This window comes from Carcharhinus amblyrhynchos, chromosome 13 (assembly GCF_965287045.1).
Source record: "Carcharhinus amblyrhynchos chromosome 13, sCarAmb.v2.hapA, whole genome shotgun sequence".
In the NCBI taxonomy this organism is placed as follows: Eukaryota; Metazoa; Chordata; class Chondrichthyes; order Carcharhiniformes; family Carcharhinidae; genus Carcharhinus; species Carcharhinus amblyrhynchos.
Genome location: NC_137336.1, coordinates 9,089,924 through 9,097,298, shown reverse-complemented (window position 1 = coordinate 9,097,298; position 7,375 = coordinate 9,089,924).

Here is a 7,375-nt window from a genome sequence, read left to right as displayed (position 1 = left end):
TTCCGGCCTCGGGTGACTGTCTGTGTGGAGTTTGCATCTTCTCCCCATGTCTGCATGCGTTACCTTTGGGTGCTCTGGTTTCCTCCCACTCTCCAAAGATCTGCGGATTAGGTGGATTGGCCATGCTAAATTGACCTTAGTTCAGGGGGATTAGCAGGGTAAATCACCCCACGCACCCCGGACATTCTCTCTTCCACCTTCTTTCGTTGGGAAAACATAACAAAAGTCTGAGGTCACGTACCCGTTCAAAAACAGCTCCTTCCCTGCTGCCATCAGAGTTTTGAATGGACCTATCTCACGTTAAGTTAATCTTTGTGCTAAGGGATTAGGGCCTGGGTGGGATTATGGTCAGTGCAGACTTGATGGACTGAATGGCCTCCCTCTGTACTGTAGGGATTCTATGAACTGTACAAACCACTCCAAGTGTGGCCTGACCAGCACCCAACATTTCAATTCTAACCATTGAGACGGTAAGCGTAATTCTCTTGGAATTGTGGGAAACCCATTCATCTCCCAAGCACGTGAACCGTTCAGTTAGATTATGAGTGACCTGTATCTGCAGTGTAAAAGATTAATGTTAAATATGAAAATGTGTAGCTATGTTATTCCCCTTACCTGCTGTTCTGGCCAATTAATTATTGGGTATTTGAAATCCTCCAGGATTATTATGCTGTGTACTGTTCAGCTAATTTCCCAAAGTGGTTTGCTTATCCTTCCTCCATTCTCTCTTACACTAAGGATAATGATCTGTCATTATCCTTTCTTTCTTTCACATCGATTCCATTTCAGTCTCACTGATCATTTTCTACAGGTATCTCTGATAACAATCACTTTCATTTTAATAGCACCTTTAGAGCCCCAAAAAGCTTCATAGGATTGCTCACAAATAGAATTTTACAGAGTCACAGGAGAAGATATTAGAGCTAACAGAGGTTTTGTCAAAGAGATTGGCTGGAATTCACTGGCCGTTCCTGCCGGTGGGATTCTCCGGTCCTCTTGGCAGCGCACCCCCGCCTCGTGGGTTTCCCGCCAGCTTGGGGGTGACGTCAACGGGAATTCCCACTGACAGAGAATCCAGTCGCGAGCAAACAACGCGCCACCTCCTGCTGGCGGGGAACGCAGCTGGGAGGCTGGAGGATCTCACCCAGAGAGGAAAGGCAGGTGGAGAGTTTGAAGAGAGCTCCAGAGCATTATAACCACAATGATTATGGCTAGAGTTTTCTGGCTCGTCCTACTGGCCTCAGCCCCAACAGAAGTGACCAACCACCCCCGTCCCCCCAAGTGGTGGGATGAAACAGCCAAACAAACGCACAAAACGCCATAGACATCGCCGGGGCTGGAAGATCTCACAGAGGCCAATGAAGACCCACCTCCACTGCCGGAAAACATGCTGCTGGGAACCGGAGAATCCTGTCCCATTTCTCCCCTCTTCCCCTCTCTATCTTTTCTAAATATATCATACACGGTGATGTTTAATTCCTGGCCCTGATTTTTCTGCAGCCTCATCTCAATAAACGTGACTAAATGTGACTACATCTGATTCTTCTCAATATATTATTGTCCGAGTTTCCTTGTTTTATCGTGGGCACTGTGTACATTAATGTACGGTTTAATTCATTGTTATTAGCAGTTCCTCACACTTCATTTGACACTGTCTTTTAATACTCCTGGCTCAAACTCTATGACTTAGCTATTTAAGTCCTCCCTGTCCTCTGTTGTCTTTCCTTTCTCATTGGTGTGAAGTAAAATTAGCACTGTGGTGACGGGAGGGGGTTTTGGTGCGAGTCAGGACACAGAATTTTCGATTTTCAGAATTTTACAAAATGGCAGTAGCCAGGAATAGCCAAGCCAAGAATCCGTTCTCCCTGTGTCTGCGTGCGTTTTCTCCCAGTGCTCCTGTTTCCTCCCACAGTCCAAAAATGTGCAGGTTAGGTAGATTGGCCATGCTAAATTGACTCTAGTGTCAGGAGATTAGCAGGGTAAATATGTGGGGTTGCGGGGATGGGGCTTGGATGGGATTGTGGTTGGTTTAGACTCGATGGGCTGAATGGCCTCCTTCCGCACTATAGGATTCTATGATTCTAAGAGAGAACAAAAGCCAGTCTGTTTGGTAAACTATGCTTTTTATTGAACATTAAGTTAACTCTGCACAACTAATGGTCAGCACGAGGCCCTACATGGAACTCTCTCTCCCCATGCTCTGCTGTCATGTGATCTTATATCGCTGTGAACGTAGGCTACATATTTTCATATTTATTCTAATCTTTACAGAATCAAATCTGGTAAATGGAGTGAGACGCAGATCTTTGGTCTAACTGAATGTTAGAACAGGCTCAGGAGATGAATGGCCTCTTCTTGTTCCTGTTATCTTGAGATCTGATGTGAGGAACCGTGAATGGTTCCTGAAGCAGTATGGAAAGAAGACCGTTCAGTCTGGCATGCCTGAGCAGGGATCCTTCTTTGTAATCCTCTTCTACTCCACTCGAATCCTGGTCTCTCGAACATCCCCAGTTACAGGTGTTGGCGGCTGTGCCTTCAGTTGTCCAGGCCCCAAGGTCTGGAAGTCTCTCCCTAAAGTTCCGCGTCCCTTTAGTTTGCTTTCCTACTTTAAGACGTTTCCTAAAGCCCACCGTCTTTAACCAAGATTTTGATCACCTGACCCTGATATCTCCCCATGTGACTGAGTGTTACATTTTCTTTCTGTGAAGCAGTTTGGGATATTTCAATATGTGGAAGGCTCTATGTAAATATAACTTATTGTCACATTGGGATGGCACGGTAGCACAGTGGTTAGCACTGCTGCCTCACAGTGCCAGGGATCCAGGTTCAGTTCCGGCTTGGGTCACTGTCGGTTTGCACATTCTCCCCGTGTCTGCGTGGGTGTCCTCCGGACGCTCTGGTTTCCTCCTACAGTCCGAAAGACGTGCTGGTTAGGTGCATTGGCCATGCTAAGCCTGCAGCAGTTGTGGACTCGCCAACTTTAAGGGCGTTCAAATGGTCAGTGGATAGGCATAGGGATAACATTGGAATAGTTTAGATTAGAGGGTCATTAGATTGGTTCCACTGGTCGGCGCAACATCGAGGGCCGAAGGGCCTGTACTGCGCTGGAATGTTCTATGTTCTATGTACCCGAACAGGTGCCGGAGTGTGGCAACCAGAAGATTTTCACAGTGTTAATGTAAGCCTAATTGCGATACTAATAAATAAACCTTCAAACACTGGGATGGTAGGAAAATGAAATGTTCTCCTTTTCTCGAGGTTATTAAGTCTAAGGGCTGAAAGCACACGCCAGTCTGTAGAACTTAAGACGTCACCCGGCACTGAGGATGAGTAATGGGTACTGTGGGTGTTGCTGCCTCCGTTTCGCAGTCAGCTTCATTGCTCTGTTATAGAATCACAGCTCAGTAATGTTCAGACTTAACTCTCAATCCTGCGGTGCAGAGCTCCTAAAAGATTGACGGCTGTGAAATTTTGATTGGCAATATGTGGCCTCCCCGCAGAGCCGTGTTAATGATTCGGAACATCAGTCGCTAGCACGGGGAGAAGATTTAGCAGGCACCAGTTGCTATGGTGATCTGGAGCCCAGGGCAGGTCATTAGGGTTGCAGACACACAGGGGCCTCGGAGGATGCTGCTTTCTGGCCTCGCGATGCACAATTGCGATTCAAACATATTGAAGCCCCGTGCAGCAGCCGAGTTCATTTGGCTCATTCTCTCTGAAGGAGCTTCCAATTAAGCTCACTCTCCTTGCCCCCTAAACATCATTCCTTTATTTCTTTGCAACTATTTATCCAATTCCGTTTTCGAGGCCACAGTTGAATCTGATGCCATCGCCCTTTTGGGCAGTGTGTCCAACGTCACAATAACTGGAGGCAGAGAAAGAAAAATCCTCATCTCATCCCCCCAGCCCTTTCACCAATTATCCTTGTTTACTGGACTGCCTAACACTGGCAAATTACTGCGGATGCTGGAATCTGAAACCAAAAGAGAAAACGCTGGAAAATCTCAGCAGGTCTGGCAGCATCTGTAGGGAGAGAAAAGAGCTGACGTTTCGAGTCCAGATGAACATTTGTCAAAAGCTCTGACGGAAGGGTCATCTGGACTCGAAACGTCAGCTCTCTTCTCTCCCTACAGATGTCGCCAGACCTGCTGAGATTTTCCAGCGTTTTCTCTTGGTGCCAGACAGTGGAAACTGCTTCAGCCCCAATAACTCTGTCAAAGCCTCTCTCGCAAATTCAAGCCCCTCCATCAAATCTCTGCACTAAGGAGGACAAGTCCCATGGCTAGTGTGGCCATTCGCACTGATCACCAGCGAGACTTTCCCACTGGGGGTTGATCGGTGTTGAGGGCTTTGCGCATCTCTCCTGACCCTGTGTTTGAGTCAGAGCTGTGGACACCCAGGTCTCTTTGCCTCTCCCTGTATAGCATACCCGTGGGGACACAGCCCATCTTTTGTTTCAAAGTCCAATATGTGCAGAATCTTTCATTTAACATGCTTGGTATGTAAACTGCTTCACTGATAACTTATTTATTGATGGATGTAAGTTATGCAAACCTTACTGCAATATGTCAGTTTGCTGAGGGGACAGGCCTTACACGTAAGTATCTTAGTCCTCCAGGCCTGTTTGTAGTTTTACCATTCCCATTTTTGTTACTCAGCCAAAGTTGGTGGCTGCCTTTCCAATGCAGTTGTTGAGTGCTTCGTCAAGAGACAGGTTGTCCGTCCCCTGAGTTCCAAGGTAGCAGAATTTGCTGACCGCTGCCACTGGCATGTGTTGAGTCTGATCACAGGCTATAGTTTGCTTGACACTGGTGTTGAAGAAGAACATGGTACAAGCACAGGACACATGACCCATGAAGCCTTGGAGCTGGCCGTCTTGGTAGGAATACTGGTTAGCAATACTGCAAACCGCTTTGTCACAAATACGTTTGTAAATTATGGATGGAGCTTTCCGGCCATTCATGCCGGCGGGATTCTCCAGTCCCGCTGCATTGAAGAGAGGTTTGGCTGAGGGCCAAGTTCTCCATCCTCGCTCGCAGCAGCATGGTGTGAACAGCTGGACAATTATAGCCTAAGTGTATAAAATCACCTCGTGAGTGCCCACTTTTGGCACAGTGGTTAGCATTGCTGCCTCACAGCACCCGGGCCCTGGGTTCAATTCTCGGCTTGGGTCTGCATGTTCTCCCTGTGTCTGCGTGTGTTTCCTCTGGGTGCTCTGGTTTCCTCCCACAGTCTGAAAGATGAATTGGCCATACTAAATTCTCCCTCAATGTACCCAAACAGGCACCGGAGTGTGGCGACTAGGAGATTTTCACAGTAACTTCATTGCAGTGTTAATGTAAGCCGGCTTGTGATACTAATAAGTAAATAAAGTTAAAAAAAATTGATTGCTGTGCTTGGGCTTCACAATCCTCCCAGAAGTGACATTGAGTGGAACTGAATCCATGAGGAACGGTTCTCGATGATGGAAGCAGATGTGTGTGCCAAGCTGCTTGTGTGTTGGCGGCTAGCGTGCACAGAATTTAGTGTCAATTCCTTTCAGAATTTTATGTTTCAGTTCAGATCATCTCTCATTCATCTGAGCATGACCCAAAGTGACTTGCTGCTTCCTATGGCACATGTCCATCAGTGTTGTTAAGTACAGCCTCCTTCTTCCACCACCCGCCGCTCCCCGCCCCCCCCCCCCCCCCCCCCCCCCCCAATCTGTTCTGTATCATCTCATCCTCAACTTTTGGCAAGATGAGGTGATAAGATCGGGCGAATAACCTATTGGGACCCCAGACACCCCCACCCCACCTCGCTCCCAATACTGCCACAGTTCCCGTGTCCCCACTTTGCCCTTGCTTTTATTCAACTTTTGATTCTTGGGGATGTGGGCATCGCTAGCCAGGCCCGCATTTATTGCCCATCCCTAAATGCCCTTGAGAAAGTGATGGTGAGCTGTCATCTTGAACTGTTAGTGTCCATGTGGTGTAGGTACACCCATAGTGCTGTTGGTGAGGGAGTGCCAGGATTTTGACCCGGCGACAGTGAAGGAACAGAGATATATTTCCAAGTCGGGATGGTGAGTGAGTAGGAGAGGGAACTTGCAGGTGGTGGTGTTCCCAGGTATCGGCTGCTCTTGTCCTTCTGGATGGTCGTGGGGTCGTGTGTTGGGAACTCTTGGTGAGGAGTCTTGGTGAGTTCCTGCAATGCATCTTGTAGATGGTGCACATGTCTCCCTCTGGGCATCAACCTGGACCCCTGGATTACTAATCTTGTGATGTTACCACTACACTACTGTCTTACCCAATTGAGCATCTACATCTTCTGGAGCAGAGAATTACAAAAGATTCGCAACTCCCTGAATGAAGAAATTGCTCCTCACCTCAGTCCTAAATGGTCCACTCCTTACCCTGAAACTGTGACCTAGATTCTCCACCAGAGGGCAGGATTACCTGACCGCGCTCATCCCAAAAATCCTGCCCGAGGCCGATGGACTTTTGTGTGGTCCGTGTCCTGCCCGCTTTGATTCCTGTGGCAGGCGGGATGGGAAAATTCTATGGAAAATCTCAGCCTCTAGCACATCAAACCCTTTAAGAATTCTATATGTTTCAATCAGATCACCCCTCATTGGTCGAAGCATGACCAAGATTTTGATTTGATTTGATTTATTGTTAACACGTGTTAATATATCGTGAAAAGTATTGCTTCTTCTGTGCTATACAGGCTTGCTGTTTGCCATTTAGGGTGGCATTGTGGCCCAGTGGTTAGCACTGCTGTCTCACAGCACCAGGGACCCGGGTTCAATTCTGGCCTCGGGTCACTATCTGTGCGGAGTTTGCACATTCTCCCCGTGTCTGTGTGGGTTTCCTCTGGATGCTCCAGTTTCCTCCCAAAATCCAAAAATGTGTGGGTTCGGTGGATTGTCCATTTTAAAATTGCCCCTTAGTGTCAGGGGGGCTAGCTAGGGTAAATGCATGGGGTTATGGGAATACGGCCTGGATGGGATTGTGATCAGCGCAGATTTGATGGGCCGAATGGCCTCCTTCTGCACTGTAGGATTCTATGATTGCACATGTCCATGTGTTGTAAAATGAAATACAACTTTGCATCTGTTCATTGCTCAGTTTTTATCATCAGAGTGTTTGCCTGCATAGTGTTGGAGTGTCTTAATTTGGGTTCTTGCAACAAGTCTGAATCCTGTTAATCTTCCAGTGCAAAGAGTTGTCCCAATCATGTTGCAAACCGGCTTATTCCAAGGTCCAGGATTACATGCTGTGGGACACACTGAAGCTTGGGAACACCATTGCAGAGGCACAATGGGGGAAAGGTCTAAGATCTTTCAACCAGAATGCACCGAGGGTCTGGGAATTGAATAGGACCCCGTCGGGCT